General features: G+C 45.1%; 1 protein-coding gene across 2 annotated transcripts in view; it reads left to right on the plus strand.

The window, feature by feature from the left end:
* The window catches only part of TCF20 (transcription factor 20), a 103836-nt gene that overhangs the window by 10221 nt on the left and 74172 nt on the right, over window positions 1-19443 (plus strand). The window lies entirely within an intron of this gene.

The following is a 19443-nucleotide window of genomic DNA, read 5'->3' on the forward strand; positions in this document are numbered from 1 at the left end:
TTCTGGGTAGCAGTGTGTGTGAACAAGATCTTGGGGTATGGGTGGACCATAAGCTAAATATGAGTAGCCTATGTGATACAGTGGCAACAAAGGCTAATGTGATCTTTTGACCAACAGAGGCATAACATCCAAATCACAAGATGTCATAATCCCACTGTACACTGCATTAGTCAAGCTGCACCTGGAGTATATGTGCAGTTCTGGAGGTCTCACTTCAAAAAGGATGTGGACAGAATGGAGCGGGTACAGAGGAGAGCGATGAGGATGATCAGGGGCCTGGAGACCAAGCCCTTCAATAAGAGGCTGAGGGACTTGGGAATGTACGGTCTGGAGAGGAGGAGGTTAAGGGGAGACATGATTGCTCTCTTTAAGTATTTGAAGTGCTGACACCTAGAGGAGGGCCAGGAGCTGATCCTCTTCGCAGCAGAGGATAGGACTTGAAATAATGGGTTTAAATTATGGGAGGAAAGGTACCAGCTGGATATTAGGAGAAAAATTACAGTAAGAGTTGTTCGATAGTGGAATCAACTACCTAGGGAGGTGGTGAGCTCCCCCTCACTGGCAGTCTTTAAGCAGAGGCTGGACAAATACTTTTCAGGGATACTAGGCTGATCCTGCATTGAGCAGGAGGTTGGACGAGCTGGCCTGTATGGCCCCTTCCAACTCTATGGTTCTGTGATTTCTAAGCTCTTCTTTGGAGTAATCCCTCCCAACTCCACATGAATCCATTCACATAGAACAGGATTAAGGGGGGCTTTATATGGAGGAATCATGTAGTTGAACAGAACAGATCTAGTTCACATGAGTTCCTGAATTGTAGTGGAGGAACTCACTCTCCCTCCCAAAGTGTGGGACAAGGAACATATGAAGTAGAGCTGCTGTTTCCCAGTGCAGAACTAGAATCTGTGCATGGCACTGCAGAGTTGTGTACAAGAGAAAACCCACCTAGAATTTCTCCGCTGCAGTGAATGGAAGCTGCAAAGGAGAAATGAATTTCAGCTTCTAATCCCTGGTAAGGAAGGTCACTATAATAGGATACTCAGGAATGAATGACACATCTTAGGCTTCACATGGAATTTTGCATTGAGTTGCTTCATGTGGTAAATTGTTATCACATGAAAAGCTGTTTATGGCCAGGGGTTCACCAAAGGGGGGGGGGAGAGAGAGAGAGAGAGAGAGAGAGAGAGAGAGAGAGAGAGAGAGAGAGTGTATTATGCAGAAGAAAGAGTTATTGCTTCCAGGTCACTAAACCGATGTGCCAGTGTACTAATTTGGGACTATCATGTTCTGCTCATGCAGTACATGGTTCCAGTGGCTTGGGGTACACCTGGCTCCATACATGTCCTATTCAGGGCATAGTGGTTAAAAGCTGTGTGCCTGCAAAATGTCTATTTGTGCTCCAGGGTCACTGTCTGGTTGTACCTTGGTAAGATAAGGTACCCTGTTTTTAAAGTGAAAATAGCACATGAAGGCAGCCAATCAGAACAGGTCTTCACCATGATACAAGAGGCTGACAAAGGATCCATCTTCCCCCAAAAGAGCTACGACTTCCACGAAGCAGTACAAGAATGCTCATGCACAAAATGATCCCTAATTTAGAACTATGTGGCTGACTTTCCTTTTAATTTTCAATATGGGTAATTCATTCCACTAATACTGTATGGCAACAAGCCTTTAGATGCTTCTCTCTTGGCCACTTAAAAGTTTTTAAACATTTTTTTTTATTTTGCTGAGCTTTGATTTTTAAAAACGGAACCCGGTATTTTCTAAACATATAATTTGGTTTGGCTTTTTTATGGTACATTAGTATTTATTTGTTTATTTAATTAAATAGTAATTGTGTTGCAAACTTTACCCTTCAGGGGTGAGAGGCTATAAACATGGGGCTATAAACATACAGCCGAAGCTGTACTTCTCAAATTAGAGTCCATTGGATTGACCTGACTGCCCCATTTCAAAACACGTCCTGAAGAAGTTGGGGGTGGGTGGGGAATATGTGCAGTTATCCTTCCTTTTATTAACAACCTGCTTGAAAGATAACATCTGCCTTCAAACAAGAACATTCCAACTGTTGATCCTGGGCTCCAGCTTTGATCCACAATCTGCTTTAGATTTGGCTGTCCTTCCAGAGGTTTATACAGAGATACCGCTGGGCTCAACGTTTTAAAAGACTGTTCCATTCCTATGTGCTGAGCTATAGATAATCATGGTAGATACTTTAAAGGACACTTACATAGCAGTCAGTTATGCAGTAGGCAACCCTTGAGAACTTTCTGTAAGCAAGGGGGAATTGAGACAGTGAGGGTATTCTTGTGATAAGCATGGTCATCACCATCTGAAACTATTTTAAAGGGAATTTTTTCCTCGTTGATCCTAAACAACTCACAGGTGATAGCCACATATTTCTTTGGACATAGAAAGTTCTCCCCAGGATGACAATCGTCAACTGATGATAACAGATAATGTCAGTCTACCAGCATATCAAAAAGGGGGGTTGCAAAGAGGTTGTTTTGTGTGTCTATTACCTATCTTTGCGTAGCCTCATATCGTCATTCTGTGACATTTTACTCCTTCCTGTTCCCCTTTTATCTCAGCCCATCACTAGTCTTGCCTGTGTTCTCATGCCTGAGGAAGAGGGTGATGGAAGCAAGTATTGAACCAGCAAGTGCAGGTTATAATACTCTGAGTTCTCCCACCAGAGGACCAGTGTCGGGTCTAAGACGAATTTGTGGAATTCACTGAAATAGGCTGAGTGCTGGTATGAATTCCATTTTCGTGTATTTCTGGCAGAATAAATAGCCATGGCTTCAGCAGGGACCTGGAGAAGTATCTGATCCTAGCCAAATAATTACACATGTTGGGTTATAAGGACTGCATGGATGACTAGTGCCAGCCTGCCTCTGTGTGAGTCAGCCTCTAATGTGTTCCAACATGATAGAATAGTTTCTGTGAAATGTCCTGAAATGTCTGGATGCTGGCAAAGTGGGTATCAAAGCTCTCATCACGAGAATGGACAAGAGGTGGCAGCCTGCAAGGGTAGTTTCCCTGATTTCATATTCAAGAATGGCTGGATGTCTGGACCCCACTCCTGTGGCAAACCAGGTGTCTCCCCAAAGCTGGCGAGTCAGTGGGCTGGAGGAATTTGTAGAGGAAGATGTGAATTCAGTTCATGCGTTCACTAGAGACTACTGTGTTGAAAACAAACAGAGGGCCCTGGGAAGTGAAAGAGTGAAGGACACAGTGGCTAAGTGCACGTTATTGTCTGTAATACTTCTGGCATGGAGTCTTCTAAGCCATGGCCCTTGCTCTGATGTCACTGGTAAGTGTTCATATTTGTGCTGGGGAAGAGCCAGCATGAGCATTCTCTTTCTGGATGTGGGGTTCCTTCTTTTCAATTTTTAATCCAACTTTACCCCTTACCTTTTGTAACGCCAATATTTTTTTCCCCTTCAGGCCCTTCATGTTTGCTGGAAACACATACCAAAGCGGTATGTGTAAAGGAGCAAGTGGGAGAAACAGAAGGAGCTTTGTGCAGAAGTTATGAGAGGCCTTCTGACAGCTGCCTTTTGAGCCACTATGCAACTGATAGGAGCTTAACTAATTCCATTTTCGAGATGAGCAGTCCAGGAAGCCAGTTTTGATGCAAGCACAATACGCTATACAATTTATGCAAATCATGCAGATTTTGATTAATAAGTCAATCAAGTTTGATTAGCCACAAATTATATTCAGCAGACGTTGTTGCACTCTTTCACAGATAGCACTCATGCTATGGCAGACTCTACACTAATTGTGAAAGGGGTGCTTAGTGTGACAGTAAAAAGGAAGCTGTGATGGGGTTCATGAAGAATTGGCAGGTAGTCTGAGAGGAAGAAAGCTGGGAGTGGAGCCCTTGGGGAGTCAAGGGGTGTTATGAACTGGAAAAAGTCACTCATCTGGGCAGCTGTTTGGAAACCTCTTTTAAATACCCTTTAGAGTCTTTGGATGATACTTTCAATCTTTTAAAGCTTATTGCTACAACTGTAAGACCTAGAAATTTGTTCTTTTTTTTTTAGAAGATGTGATTCTTCCCCCCCCCCCACCCAATTCCTGAAGGGTTTATTTGGATTTCAGTAGTGAAAGACAAGGTCATTTTCATGGTGTGATCAGACATTTAATGGAAACACACGAACTTCCTGGTATGGGACAGTGGTAGAGGACAATACATCCTCTAGCTGCCAGCAGGAAAGGACAGCTGATGTTATAGGAAAGAAAGAGAGCAGGCAATGTCAAGAGGTGTTGGCAGGCTTGTCATTCTTTGAGCAAACTCAGAGGTATGATCTGAATAGGCTGGAGAATTTTTTAAAATGGGGTTCACTCTAAAAGTATGCACTTTTTTGTTTTACTGTGTCCATTTATTTTTCTTTTTTTGTTTTGCTGTGGTTTCAGTGGGAAACACATTTCTGCTTGTAATATTATTTTCAGGCTATTTGGATGAAATGTTCCAAGACTGTACCCCTCAGCAGAGGAATCCTCCTTGCCAAATTTTAGGAATATACCAAAAAGCATCTCCATTTTTTGGCAATTTATCTTTCCTATATAGTGGGCACAGGTATTTTTGCATTTTTGAATCCAGGGAGATTTCTGAATCCAGGCAGAGTTGCAAAGTTGCAGAGTTGACATGTCTTGCATGTCAAAAAGGGCAAGAAATAATAGGTACAGAGGCTTACATTTGACACCCCGAGAAAGGCAGGTAGCATGGTAGAGCAGGCACAGAGGCTTGCCAGGGTTCTTCAGCATTACTGAGCCTGCAGCACTTTTGGAATTTTGAAAAAGGGTCGTGGGTGCCACCACAAAATGCTTGGGTGTTGTGGGTGTTGCGGGCGTGCAGCCAATCCAAACATGTTGGGAGTTCCAAGCCAAGCATCCTGCTAAAGCAGAGACAGCTTCCCTGCAGAGGCAAAGATGATATTTCCTGGGCTCTTTTGAAGCATCTCCTGCACTGAGGAGACCGATGAAATTTGGAATTGGCTGTTGAGGAAGAGGCCCCGATTCACTGCTTGTGTGGTCACATGGAGAGGTTTAGGGAGGGGCTGTGACTCAGTGGTATAGTCTCTGCTTGGCATGCAGAAGGGCCCAGGTTCAATCCCCAGCATCTCCAATTAAAGGGACTAGGCAAGTAGGTGATGTGAAAGACCTCTGTCTGAGAGCCTGGAGGGCCGCTGCCGGTCTGAGTAGACAGTACTGACTTTAATGGACCTTTGATGGGTCTGATTCAGTATAAGGCAGCTTCATGTGTTCAAAAGCCGAAGATGGCTGAAGACAGAGGGGCAGATAAATGAGGTTGGGTGGGAAAGAGATAGGGTTACCAAATCCTGGTTAGGAATCCTGGGGTTGTCAAAACCCTGCTGGCCGTACTTCACCAGCCTGAGTGATTTTAATTCCTCTATCCCGTGCCTGGACCTTGAAATTAAATCCCCCTTTTAAGGTAATCTTAGCCAAGTCTGGGTCAGATCCTTGCAAACAGTAAAACCACTCATGTAAAAGCTGTAGACTATTTCAGTATAAAATAAAGGGTTCTGGTACAAACATTAATCAAGTAAGTTGGTGCAATAAAATAACAAAACCTAACTCCTAATACTTTCAAGTACAGTCTCAGGGGGTTCTGTGGTTTCAGCCTGAGTGTGTGAGCATGAGTGAGCAAGCGCTTACTCCTTTGTTCACTCTGCCTGTCTTATAGAAATGCCCCCCCTTCTTCCAATGTTAAAAATTTGGCCAGATATTTTGTTGTGTAAAGGGACCTCGCAGGTTTTGATGAAGATTGGGGGCCTCTGTCATCTAAGAGGATGTTTACTCAAGTTTATGACTTTAACAAATGCTGGGTGTAATCCTTGATCTGTTAGCTTATTTCATGTAAGGATATCTTTTTCTTGAGAAGGGAGTGGAGCCTCGAGAGGGTGGAGTTTGAGGGGAGGAACCTCAGAAGGATATAATGCCATAGGCTCCACCAAAGCAGCCATTTCCTCCATGGGAACTAGCGTTGCCAACCTCCAGGTGAGGGCTGAAGATCACCTGGAATTACAAGTGATCTCCAAATGACAGAGATCAGCTCCCCTGGAGAAAATAGCTGCTTTGGAGGGTGTGCTCTATCGCATTATGCCCTGCTGAGGTCACTTCCCTCCCCAAACTTTGCCTCCCAAGGCTCCCACCCCCAAATCTCCAGGAATTTCCCAACCTGGAGCTGGCAATCCTAAGAAGAGAAGGAAGCAGGAAAAGGGGAGAGTCTATGGGGGCTTTCAGGAAAGGGAAAGAGTAAATGGGGGGAGGGGAGAACGAGATGCCTCCCACAAGTTCTTGTGGGTTCCCGCTTGTATTTTCTAATGTTGGTTGTTTCTCTGTTAGTTTTCATTGTAATGACAGTAATGGAAGACATATTTTTATTCTGATTAGTGAATGAAAGGATGCATATCCTCAATTCAAAGCTGATCTTAATGGTAAATTAATTAATTGTAAATTGTATGGAAGGCTTTAATCTGGAAGGTATGCTTACTTGCTGATAGGGTTGCATTGACTCCCAGAATGTAGATGTGTCACAGTGACTTGCTTTTACCTTTCTAGTTTCAAGCAGAACCTCGAGATAGGTCCAAAGGGTTGTGGTCACGTATATAAGCAAGTTGAAGAGTTTTGTAATTTCCTTTTTCCTCATAGCCCTAAAGTATGGTGTTTTAAAGAGGGGGTTGTTTGTTTGCAAATAAGGTTTTGTTCCCTGGGGGGGAAATGTATCCTTGAAGTTACAATGTAGTTCAATAAGGATTTCACAAGATCATTTCCCTGCTTGGCTGTCTAATTATTGGAAATGACTGGCAACCTGTGTCCTTTTCAGATAACAGTGTCATATCCTGGTATTGTCACCTATCACTATACCTCTTGTATATTTCATGATGTCACATGAGGTTGTTGTGCATCTTCATGTGCATCTGTGTGGATACTCTACAGAGATCACTCCCATCTTTTTCTGCATGTGCTCCTTTTGCACAGTGCCCTCCCCCCCAAGCAAAATTACTTGAACTTGTGAATAGTATGAGGTTATTTATATTTCCCTGTCCAGGGCAAAATGGTTAAACGAACTGAATGGCATGATGGTGACAGGAGGGAAAATTGGCTTATTTTGCCATTTTGTAGTAATTTTCAGCTTTCTGCAGTGCAGCAATATCTACAGGCTGTGAGTCCCTCAAACAATTGGCAAGATCTCTGTGGCTAAAAATCTAGGCCAGCAGTGATGTGAATGTATTCTTAGCATCTTAGCAGGAATGCTCAGTGGAAGGTTAGGTGGTGTCTTCTGGTTTAGTTGTGAAAGAAAAACTTCTGCAAAATGTCCACCTTGTGAGATAGAGCAGGCTTTTCTTCCTTTGGAGCAACCAGAACAGGAGGGAAAAAATCACACTGCTATCCTGTTCTAGAAAGGTGAGAAATTAATTCTGATGGGATAGGGTGGAACCACAGTTGCCTCTTCAGAAATGTGTGGTGGGTACTCTCGTCTTCCATTAGACTGCTTCTTCAACTCAGTGCTGCAAATAATGCTGTAGACAAGCAAGACACTTCTCAGCCAGTCTAAGAAAATGTAAAAACCCAGAGGGTGAAAGGTGGTGGGGAGATTATTAACTCTGCCTTTCCAAATTAAAAGGCCACAAAAGTGTTGATAGCAGATACTAACTGGAGTAGATGCTGGGAAAGAAACTGTTCCCTTCTTCTTTGGGATCCCCACGTTTCAACAGAAATCTGCTCCTTAGGCTGCCATTTATGTGGGAAAGAAACAGCACAGTGCCCATCCCTCTTAGGACTGCAAGATTTGAATCCAGGAGCACTTTAGGAACCAACAAGATTTCGGGCTTTCAAGAATCAAAGCTCTCTTTGTCAGATATGCTTTGACTCTTGAAAACAAAGAGTCAAAATAAAAATCTTGTTGGTCTCTAAGTTGCTACTGGACTTTAATCTTGCTGTTCTACTGCAGTTCAACATGGCTATCCTCTGAAATGGACGAGACTGATTCTTAGATTCATTTTTGACATGGTACAGCCTTCACAAGGGGGCTGTGTCATGTCAGTTTACTGTTAGGAGTTGATTCTGTGGAACAAATACCATGCAAAAAAAATCAGACTTGTATTTAAAAAGGACACGATACAATTGCCTTATATAACTATACCACATCTCTATCAGAATAAATTGGCCCGAGGAATTCTTTCTGTGTCCATTCACCTATGCTTATGCATCCCTTGGTCTCTCATCCCTTAATTTCTCAGTACATGGTGATGTAGCTGAGTGTATGAATTGTTTCCATGGAAAACTACTAAGGTGGTATGAAACCTGTATCGTTTGTGTGAGATCTGAGATAGTGCTTTCACACATACAAGTTATCACTTATTTATTTATTTAGATTTATACCCCGCTCTTTTTCCCAGCCAACTTGATATTACAGATAGGGTTATGAATATGCATGTGTGAACTGGACTTCCAATGTGGTATGTTCTAATTTTTCCCATGGCATTTCCAATACATGTTAAAGCTTATCTTTGCAAGTTTAGAGGCTGGAAAATTCTCATCCTCCTCCAAGTGTAATATCACATCCAGTGTTTTTTCTATGCTGCTGTGAATTCACAGCATACATTGAGCCCTGTTCATTGTTAGCCAGGTGGGATCATTGGCCCTCTATTTCAACAGACATCACAACCCAGTGGAATATCATGAAAAGCCTGTGGCTGCACTTCATCTTGATTCTGTATTTCTAACATTTTGGCTACTTAAATTTAAAAACAGCCTGGAAGTGGTGGTGCTTATGACAGAAAATGGTGATTAGGAACCAATAATTCATATTTCTGCCATTGCATCTGCTTACCAGAATAAAAAGAAATGACCATTACCATTATTATATATTGTCAGTTGGTGTTGGGGACAATGCCAGACCTCTTCCCCCATTGCTATATACCCAGCATCCATCAGACCGAGTGCGGCAGCAGACACACCCTGTAACAATCTATGTGCCAGCCCACTGATCAATGACAGCTGGGGCTTTAATAGCCAGTTGTCTGACAATCAGCTGTCTGGTGGCTTCGCAGGGGGCAGGGAAGTAGCAGGATAGTGATTGCTCAGAGGCCACTATTGGTGCCTCACAGGTTTGGCCACACTCTCATAGAGAGGCTGCTGGGCATGCCCCAGGCCTGGCTTGGGTCTTTAAAAGGCTTGAGGGAGGAAGCTGAGAAGAATGTACTAGCTATGGCTCCAAGCTCAGGAGGAAGTAAAACTAGATGAAAGGAGGTGGAATAAGGAGGTGCTCAATCCCTGCCCCTCAGTCTGAGGCTAAGGGAATGTTCTTCAGCCAAATTGGACCTAGAACTCTATAGCTGTTTCTTGTGTTGCCTTGTGTGAAGAAACAGACTTCACACAAGACTTGGGTCTTAGAAGGTTGGGAAACCCAATGGCCATCCCAAGTCCCTGCTTGGCAACACCACCACCACCAAAGCTGAACAAGTATCCCCTACTAGATGTATTTGTACATCTAGCACTCTTTATCTGCATTGATATTTGCAATTTCAAGGTATTGTGCTCAAGGTGAGTTCTCCTGCCGCCCCTCCTCTTTATTGTACTTTGGATAGCAAGAATGAATAGACACGGTGTGTTTACACAGATCAGACTTAGAGTGAACAAAAATAAAAAGAGTACACATGGTCTGTACTAGCATCAGACTGAGCAAGGATACAAAGAAAAGGTGAAAACACACAATCCCTCAACCTTAAATTTTATACTTATCCTGAACAATCCTATACTTATCCTAATTAGGATAGGCTAGTAATTCTTGAAGTTTCAGCATTTAAAATTCCTTTGTTACCTTAGTTCTCATGGTTATGACTTCTCTTCATTGTCCCCTACCATGTAGACAAGATGGAGTTCCTAGGCAAAAGTTTAGCTTTTTAAGGCTTGTACCCATCCAAAGAAAAAGAACAAGGCGAAAAGATCATAAGAGAGTTTCCTTTTTGAGTCCTGAGAATGTATAATTTCCCTTTTGAGAGTCCATCCACCTCTGGGGTCATTCTGATCTTCCTGCTTTGAGAAGAAGAAAATACTATCTAGCCTTTTGGCTGTCCTAGTCTCTGTCCATTTTAGATATGACACGTCAGCAGGGTGTGAGATGTTACTTTGGCCAGAGCCATTAGAATAACTAAGAGCTGGAGTGCTCTGAGCTGAGGAAAGAGGCGACTCATTTGTAGTTTTTCTTTTGCCAGTTTTTTACTAACATTGTAGCTTTTGGACCATGTGTAGAGGGTAGCCCCAACTAAAAAATTCCAAGGTGCATTCTAGGATGGAGGGCAATTCTCCACATCTTGCATCAGCCATATTTAGATTCAGCCTCCCTCCCCTTTAGTTCTTAGATTCACTAAAATAGCATACTTGATGGCACTTTACACACACAAGTATGCTATTATAGTGACTCTAAGAACTAAAAGGGAGGGAGACTGAATCTAAATATGGCTGATGCAAGGTGTGGAGAATTGCCCTCCACAGAATTGCCCTCCACAGCTGACTTATGGTGACCCCAGCAAGGGGCTTTCAAGGCAAGTGAGAAGTAGAGGTGGTTTGTCACTGCCTTCCTCTGGAGAGTCTTCCTTGGTGGTCTCCCTTCCAAGTACCAGCCCTTCTTAGCTTCCGAGATCTGATGAGAATGAACTATACCATGCTGCCTTCCTTCCCAGTAGCATGCTTAGGTGAGAGGAAAACATAGAATTCACTTAAGGCTTTGGAGGTGTCTGACTCGCCTAGTCTCATCTTAAAGAAACCATGTGCCTTTTGAATGCATGAGTATCCCCACATGTGATATATTGATGGGATTTGAGCATCTCTTGGTAAGAGACAAAGTCATACAAAGTGAGAGGAAATTAGTCAGATGCTGATTAACTTGGATGGTGCCCATACATTACAACTTCTTTGACTCTGCCAAAATGTTCAAAATAAATAGTACTTTTGCAACTTATATTTCTTTCCATTTTGCTGGTGTGTGATGTTAGTATTGCCAGATCAAAATTTCAAATATGAGCTGTGATTTCTTTTTATGTAGCCAGAGCCTTCTGGAATAAGGGCCAAGTCTTTAACATGTGCAACATCTGAAAACCTTTGCAGGGGCTCTGCAAGCATCTGTGGCCCAGGGAATTTCTTGGTATGAAGGTAGGAATAAAAGAGGGCTGCTGTGTACCAGATGTAATACTTAAGCAGGAGGTTTTTGTTTTGTATAACAAAAAACTTCTCAAGGCCTTATAAAAAATGTGAAATGGACTTCATGTTTTGGGGTGTCAATAAAGGAATATAACTGCTGCATTAGTTATTGCTTGCTTCTAGAAACACTTTGTAAAGCTGTATATTGTGATGCTGGTTAAAGGATCCCCCCATTTTGTTCTTCACATATTTTTAGCAATGGCTGTTAAATAGATAATCTGTTTTACCCTCATCATGCAATTATATGATCCGTGCCTCTGTGCCGGGGTACCTGTGGTAGGGTGTATTTAAGTTAAGGGCAAATGTGGTAGTTGGAGCAGAATAGAGGAAAGGAGTTGTGCAGTTTCTCTTCCTGTACTTTTACTTACTGAGGGGTTCCTGAGTGCTGTGCCAGCAGACTATCTTAAGGTAATGCTGATTAATGCCAGGTCAGTGACTGGGAAGACAATTACCATCCCGGATTTAATCCTAGATGAGCAAGCCAGCCTGGCAAGCATTACTGAGTCCTGTGGGGGATGTAAGAAGGTGGAGTCAATCTGTCCCAGATGTGTCTGCCCAAATTCTCCATTCAGCAGTAGCCTCGACTCTGTGGTTGGGTAAGATTTGCACATGTCTCCTGATTTCAGATGTGTGTACCAGGTGATGTTCTCTTGAGACAAGACAGGTATTCTGGAGTGTACCATCCACACAGATTCTAACAGTCTCTCTGCTTGAGCTGGTGTGGTGTTAGGGAACCTGGGGCTGATTGCCCTGGGGGACTTGAAAATCCATAAAGAGGCACTCTCTCTGGGGTCGTTCGAGATTTTATGGTAATCATGAGTCTGTTTCAAATTATATCTAACCCTACAGATTTGGAAGAGCATGTATTATTCTGCTTGGGTCTAAAGGAAAAGAATCTTGGGGAAAGAAATTTATTATACGTTTTCTGTCATGGACATATTATCTGATGGAGTTTACATTTACAGGGACTCCAAAATTTAACTGGTTAGAGGACTGGCCTCAAAGCAATCTGATGTCTTTGGGTAATTTCCCTGGTAGCATAGTTGATGGCCACCTTCTTGGAATGGAAAAATATCCTGGGAAATTGATAGGGTCACTCCTAGATACCTTTTCCTTTGGTTTATTGAGAAGCGGAGATGATGATACAGCAGGGGTGGTTACTCAAGCATTAGTAGGTTTGTGACAAATCTGACCAAACATGAACTACAGCTTACTTGAAAGCATTAGCAGGCACCCTCCAGCATGAGTACCAAACTGTAGATTGACAGTTGAGTTTTGCATGCAAAGCTGATTCTCTGGGCCAGCACCAGAGGCAATCCCCTGAAGCTCTGGCAGTACCTCTAGGGATGGTGGCAAGGAAGATGGCAACAGGCATGGCTTTTGCCTATTGTCATTACCTGGCTCCATGCAGCCAACAGTTGTATCCAAGGGGAGCCCTCGAGGTATTGGCAACTATGTTGGGACTTGGCTTTCTGCCATTGTGTCAAATACAACCCTCATTTCTCCCCACCTACCCTTCTGTTTGCCTGTACTCTACCATCTTTACAAGTAAGATGATGCACTGTTTTCAGCCCTCGAGCCAAAATGCTTGCCTAACCCTGCTTTAGAGACTATTCCATAGCAGAATGGCAATCGAAAGAAAACACATTTCACTGCCACCAGTGTTTCTATGCAGTGCCATCCAGATGAGCCATTCCAAATGCCCAGTAACTTATTAATTTTTTCTTTGCAAGGGAAGTTAGGGAAATCTGAAAGTTCCCTTGCAATCAATTTGCTAAGTGCTTTTGTAGATAAAATCACGTAGTCATTCTGACATGGGTATCACATGAATTATAGATAAGTTCTGTATGTGTCTGTTTGGCCAGCTTTATGGGTACTTTTCAGCATGTGTAAAAGATATAGACAGGATCTTTGGAGAGGTGAGACCTACCTCTAGTACTCTTGATCTTTGCCCATCCTGCTGATTAAATCTGCCACAGAGGTATGGGCCTGTATCGTGAAGTTGCTGAAGGCCTTGGAAGCCAAGCAGGGTCAGCCCATTGTTAGTACTTGGATGCGCCACTACCAAGAAAGTTGGGAGTTTCTATGCAGAGACAGGCAATGGCAAACTACCTCTGAACATCTCTTGCCTTGAAGAAAAAGAAGAGTTGGTTGTTATACCCACTTTTCTCTACCGAAAGGAGTCTTAAAGTGGCTTACAATCACCTTCCCACCTTGTGAGGTAGGTTAGGCTGAGAGAGTTCTGAGAGAACTGTGACTAGCCCAAGGTCACCCAGCAGGCTGCATATGGAGGAATGGGGAAGAAAACCTGGTTCTCCAGATTAGAGGCTTGCTCATGTGGAGGAGTGGGAAATCAAACACGGTTCTCCAGACTAGAGTCTGCTGCTCTTAACCACTACACCATGGTGGCCCTATGGGATCACCATAAGTTGGCTGCAACTTGATGGCAAAAGAAAAGTGACACTATTCTTAAAGAAGCCCTCAAGTTTATTATATTTTTGGCCAATCTACAGTTTATGCAAGGTGTTGGAGAGTATGGTGGAGACTCAGCTTCAAAGGTTCTTGAATAATACTTATTATGTACATCATGGATAAGCAAACTTTCTGGTCCAAGCTCTGAAAATTTTTTAGTGTCTACTTGTGGAAACATTGATGCCCTGGCAAACAAAAACACAAGGGGCATACTCGAAGTGTAATTGGCCAGATATACCGGTAACAAGCAGAGCTGCAGCAGCTCTCACCATGAACCCAGCTGGCAGTGGCATGGATCTAGGAGATGATGACAGCATAAGCTGTGCCTGTTACCACCTCCCAAGGCACTACTGATGCCTTGGGGTCTGCTTGGTTGCTTGGACAGAGAACTGGCATCGAGCAAAATGGCACATTGCTACCCCTGTGGTTTCTAATCTGATCTTGGTTCTGCAGTGGTACACTTTGTGCCTTGGGAATAGACAGGAGCAGTATATTCCTGTTGGTTCTCTAGATCTCTCACTGGCTTCCTGTACCATTAGGTATGGTATTCTTCTGGAATGTCTTGTGAAGGTGGTGCTATAGTTCAGCAGCAGAGCATCCACTTTGTGTGCAGAAGGTCCCAGGTTCAATTTAAAATTTAAAAGGATCAGGTAGTAGAGAATGTGAAAGACCTCTGCTTGAGATCTTGGAGAGCCAGTGCCAGTCAGAGTAGGCTATCCTGACTTTGATAGGCTAGTGGTCTAAGCCAGTGCAAGTGAGCTTCATGAGTTCATGTTCTGGGATGGTTCTTTTTGCAGTGATTCCAGTCCTTACTAGAGCGCAGATTTCAGAAACTGATGCTGGGAGACTGCTGCTCTGCCCTATATCCTCTGTTGCAAGGTATTATCTTGCATTTGATGTGCACGAAACTGTTTGGGGAATTCATCTGGAGATTTGGGATACGGTACCACCAATGTGCTGATGACACCCTACTCTGTTTTCATTCAAATACTAGGGAGGCATTGGAAATTCTGAACCAGTGACTAAGGTCAGTAATTGACTAGATGAGGGAGAATTACCTGAAGTGTAATCCAGGCAAGTGTAATCCAGGCAATGACCTAGAACAGTGATGGCGAACCTTTTAGACACCAAGTGCCCAAACTGCAACCCCAAACCCACTTATTTATCCCGAAGTGCCAACACCAAGACCCCGCAGCCCAGAGTCCAGGAAAGGGGGGGGGCCTTGAAGCCCCAGCCGCCCAAGAAAGGGGGGGCTTTGAACCGGTCCAGCCCCCGCTGCCCAGCTTTTCACCGCCGCGCGTCACTGCCTCCTTAGGCGGAGCCCGTGCAAAAGCCCCCGCATGCAAAATGCAGAAGCACGGGGGGGGGGTGCCCCACAGGCCCCGCTCTCCGCTGGCCTGGTTTCCACGCCTAGCCTGGGCAGTGCTGCAGCAACGCGCTCGGCAGCTGTTTGTCCCTTGGCCACACCCTTCCGAGAGTCCCGGGCAGGCTTGCTTGGCTCTTGCCTTGCATTGGCGCTGCAGGAGGGGGCTGAGGCTCGCAAGGCAGCCGGGCGCCCGGAGCCTGCAGGCAGCGGCGTGAGCAACCAGGCCTGCGGGAAACAGGAGGCAGGGGGACCCCTGGAGTCCAGGAAGGGGGGGGGGCTTTGAACCTGTCTGTGCTGCCTGCGGGCAGCGCGGACACATGAAGCTGCTTTATACTGAACCAGACCCTCAGTCCATCAAAGTCAGTATTTTCTACTCAGACCGGCAGCGGCTCTCCAGGGTCTTAGGCAAGGGGTCTTTCACCTCACCTCCTCGCCTGGTCCCTTTTAACTGGAGATGCCGGGGATCGAACCTGGGACCCTCTGCATGCCAAATGGAGGATTTCCCCCCAAGCCACAGCCCCTCCCCTCCGCCGGCCTTTCCGCCATCTTCTAAGCCCCCTCCCCACCCGTCAAGTGTGGTGGCCGCGCTCCCTGGTCCAGCCGCCCGGAGTACCCCCCCACAGCCAGCCAGCCCGCCACAGGGAAAGGGAGCCCCAGGGTGAGGCGGTGCAGCTCCTCCACGATGGCCCGCAGCATGTGCTGGAGGGAGCAGTCCAGGGCCCCGCCGCCACCCTCCTCAGCCGCTTGCTGCCCCGATGTCTTGAGGGCAGCCATGGCGGGTTCATTTCTTCCGGCCACCCAGGCTGCGACCCTTGCGCGCGGGGCTCTCCCGGCCTGGGTGACGGGCTGCCCTCAGCAGGCCGGCGCTTCCGCCTCCTAGCCGCCCAGGAAGGGGGCAGGGCCGGCGCCTGCTCCGTCTGAGCCCGGGACATGTGAACAGAGTGGTTCAAAGCCCCCGCCGCCCAGCTGGGTGGCGGGGAGTCCAGGAAAGGGGGGGGGCTTTGAACCGGTCCGTGCTGCCTGCAGCGGTTCAAAGCCCCGGCCGCCCAGGAAAGGGGGGGCTTTGAACCGTTGCAGTTCAAAGCCACGGCTGCCCAGCTGGGCGGCCGTGTGCCCACAGAGAGGGCTCCGCGTGCCAAGTGGGGCACACGTGCCATAGGTTCGCAAACACAGACCTAGAAGAGGGAGAATGACCTGAAGTGTAATCTAGGCAAGACTGAAGTATTATTGGTTTGGAATGTGTCTAATCTGACTCCCCCTTATGACTTAAAATTGCCGCTTGGGTGGGCTCGTGGACCAGGTGCTCAAATGATGGCTGTAGCTACGAGTGTATTTTACCAGGTTTGACTGGTTCACCGACTACATCCTTTCCTGGAGAAGAATGGCCTTGCCACAACAATTCATGACATCAATATAAGAATACAGTAGTCTGCTGTCTGTGGCAGTGCTGTTGCCCAGAAAATGGCTGTCGGGATGTTAATGGAGGTGCACTGCCTAGAATGTGCACTTTGTGTTGGCTACCAGTAGGTTTCAGAGCTGAATCCAAAGTGATTGTTTTAAATTTTAAAGTCCTAAATCAAGCATGTCGAACTCAATTATATGACATAAATGCCACTTGGTTGGGCCGGGCCATGCCTCGCCATCCAGATTGAGGGGGGTGCGTGGATGCCTCACGGGCTGGATAAAAGCTCTCAAGGGGCCAGATCTGGCCTGCAGGCCTTATGTTTTACACCCCTGCCCTAAATGGTTTGAGTCCAGGGTATCTTCTCCCGTTGGAGCCTATCTATACAATAAGATCTTCCTTAAAGGTTCTGTTTCATGTTTTATCACTGACTGAGATATGTTGAGTGGTAATACTGGCCAGTGTCTTCTTGTGAGTGGTACCAGTATTCATATTTATTTAGAACACTTTTATACCACCTGCCTGATTATGGAACTTCCTCTTTAAGACATACAAGTCAGCCCATTTCTGCTAGTATTTTGGCACCAGGGAAAACACTGCTGCTTCAGAGAGGTTTTGGGTGTTTATTGATGGGGTTCTGAATCTTACTTTTTTTTTGACACTGCTATTTTTTGTTCCCAGTTTTATTGGCTTGTGCCATTTCTTGTTACTATCTGCTGTTGGTTTTATTGAATCTGTCTTGCCTTTGTTAATGTGTTTTATGTAATTTTAAGAATTCTGTTTGCTGCCTTGTGGGTCATGAATTAAGAGTTTAAATATTTTAATAAACAGATGATCCTAATGAGAAAATCTTAGCTTTTAAAATGGTATGAAATCCTAGAAATATTTGACAGGTATGATTTCTTAGGCCACTAACATGCACACTGGTGTCATGGGTCACCCTGCTGACACCTCCTCAGATGAGAAGTATATTCCTGTCCAACTAGTTTGGTGCCGACAACTAGTTTGGTCCTTATCGGAACCAGAGATACACAATGGTTATTGAAACTCTGCCAGTATTTGAATTATGGGGGAGGGGGATTAGAGGGCCCTTCCCTTGGCTTCCCTTCGCCCCTCTCATGGGTCATTGTAAGACCCTCCCCTCCATATTCTGTTCCTACACAGTGTAGAGATTATTCATTGTAGTCTCAGTTTATGAGGGCATATGCACAACAACCAGCCAGGGGCTATGCCCTCCATTCTGGACTACAAGCACGACCAACAACTTCTGTCTCCTGCTGAACTGCCCCGAAAAAGAGAACTGTGTTCTCATAAGCATTGTATTTTGATTCATATTATTGAACCCCCAACAACTCCAGACCGGTAACAACAACCCTCTCTCTCTCCCCCCCTTTTCTTCTCACTATGCTTGTGGAAGGTGATATGCAGGAAGGATAATATATCTCCTCCATGCTGGCCTCAGAGACTTCCCCAGGGAAGTGATATCAACTGAGAGATATGGTAGATGGTGCAGGAAGGCACTGATGCACAATGGATTACTCCAGCCACTTATCAAACTCCCCATGGCCAGTGAAACCTTTGCAGCAGTCTGTCTCCTCCACACTGGGACAAAGTACATTCACTGCGAGCTCAACTCGCTTTAGACTGGAACCTGTTATTTTTGCCACCCTGTTAATTCCAGAAGGGAATGTTCAGAAATTTGTTTATTGCTTTCATTCCCTCTCTGGATGTTCACAAGGGAACAAGACCAGCTAGGCCTTGGCATTTCTTCTGGTGCCTCTAGCCCTAACCAGACAGAATTCAGTCCTCCTCTGCTTGGTTCCTGATGGTCATTTGAGTTGGCTTCCCCCCCACCCCACAGCCCTCTCTTACTTACTCCTCTGCTGGAGTTAAAGAATTTGCACTGTTCCCACCCACCTTGGTACCAGCCAGAGTTCTTTTGGATCCTGACATTAATCCAGACAGAAGGAACATTTTAAAGAAACGAGTGAGGCATTCCCCACTTGATTTGAAACATTCCTTCAGCCAGCGTAGTCTCTGAGGCAGCTAGTGGTCCTGGGGTGTGGTTCTGAGGTATCTGTCCCAACCAAGTGTGTGCAGGTCAGGCAGGCAGCCACCTGCTGAAAGAGGTCTTGACATGGCTGGATCAGGATAGAATAAACAAAGCAATGAAAAGCTGAAAACTGGATTGCCCTGCTCAGCTAGCACGTAATCATGAAGAGGCATGGGCATGAGATTGAGGCAGGAAGGCTTTTGAATATAGGTAGCGAGTCAGATCCTACTCCCAGGAGCCATTGAACACATCAGCTGCATATCAGAGGTGGTCGGGGTCCCTAAAATTCTAGCACTGCGCTTTGCTTTGGCTGCTCTTGCATTATCTTTGTAATGCTTGAGTAACAGTAAAGACTGATTTAGCAGTCGTTTACACCTTTTCCAAAGTCACTTTAAGCTAATTGCATCAGTTCATTGAACAGCACTAAAGATAATTAAAGTGCATTGTGTGGTTACTTCTTAACTAAAAATGCACAGGTAACTCTGCAGTAAAGTTAAAGGAGTGGCAAAAGGCCATTCATCCTGTTGGGTCCCTTGAAAATGACTGAAAATGAGAGGACAGCGGCCTAGTTTAGCCTCCTGTTAATCTGGCCCTGGTGCATATGCTGTAGGTAGGTAGTCGTCTTGAATGGGGAGGCTTGAATAAATGCTTTCATGGTTTGGAAGAAATTTAAAATGTGTTGTTTGAAGGGTTTAAAAAATTATGGGGGGGGTCAGAGAAATGTTTAGGCTGGATGACCATTTGCTGTGCAGAGTCAGCAGACATTCCTTAAAAATGCTCCAGCTTCTTTTTTCCTGCTTGCATCAGTGCCACTTGGTTGTTGGCCAACAGAAGAATGTCACTTGGTATTTTACAGTGTGCTGAAGCTGCTTGCTCTTTTCCATCCTTGGCTGAACTCCTCTGCATCTC

The sequence above is a fragment of the Euleptes europaea genome, chromosome 3 (genome assembly GCF_029931775.1).
Source record: "Euleptes europaea isolate rEulEur1 chromosome 3, rEulEur1.hap1, whole genome shotgun sequence".
Taxonomy (NCBI): domain Eukaryota; kingdom Metazoa; phylum Chordata; class Lepidosauria; order Squamata; family Sphaerodactylidae; genus Euleptes; species Euleptes europaea.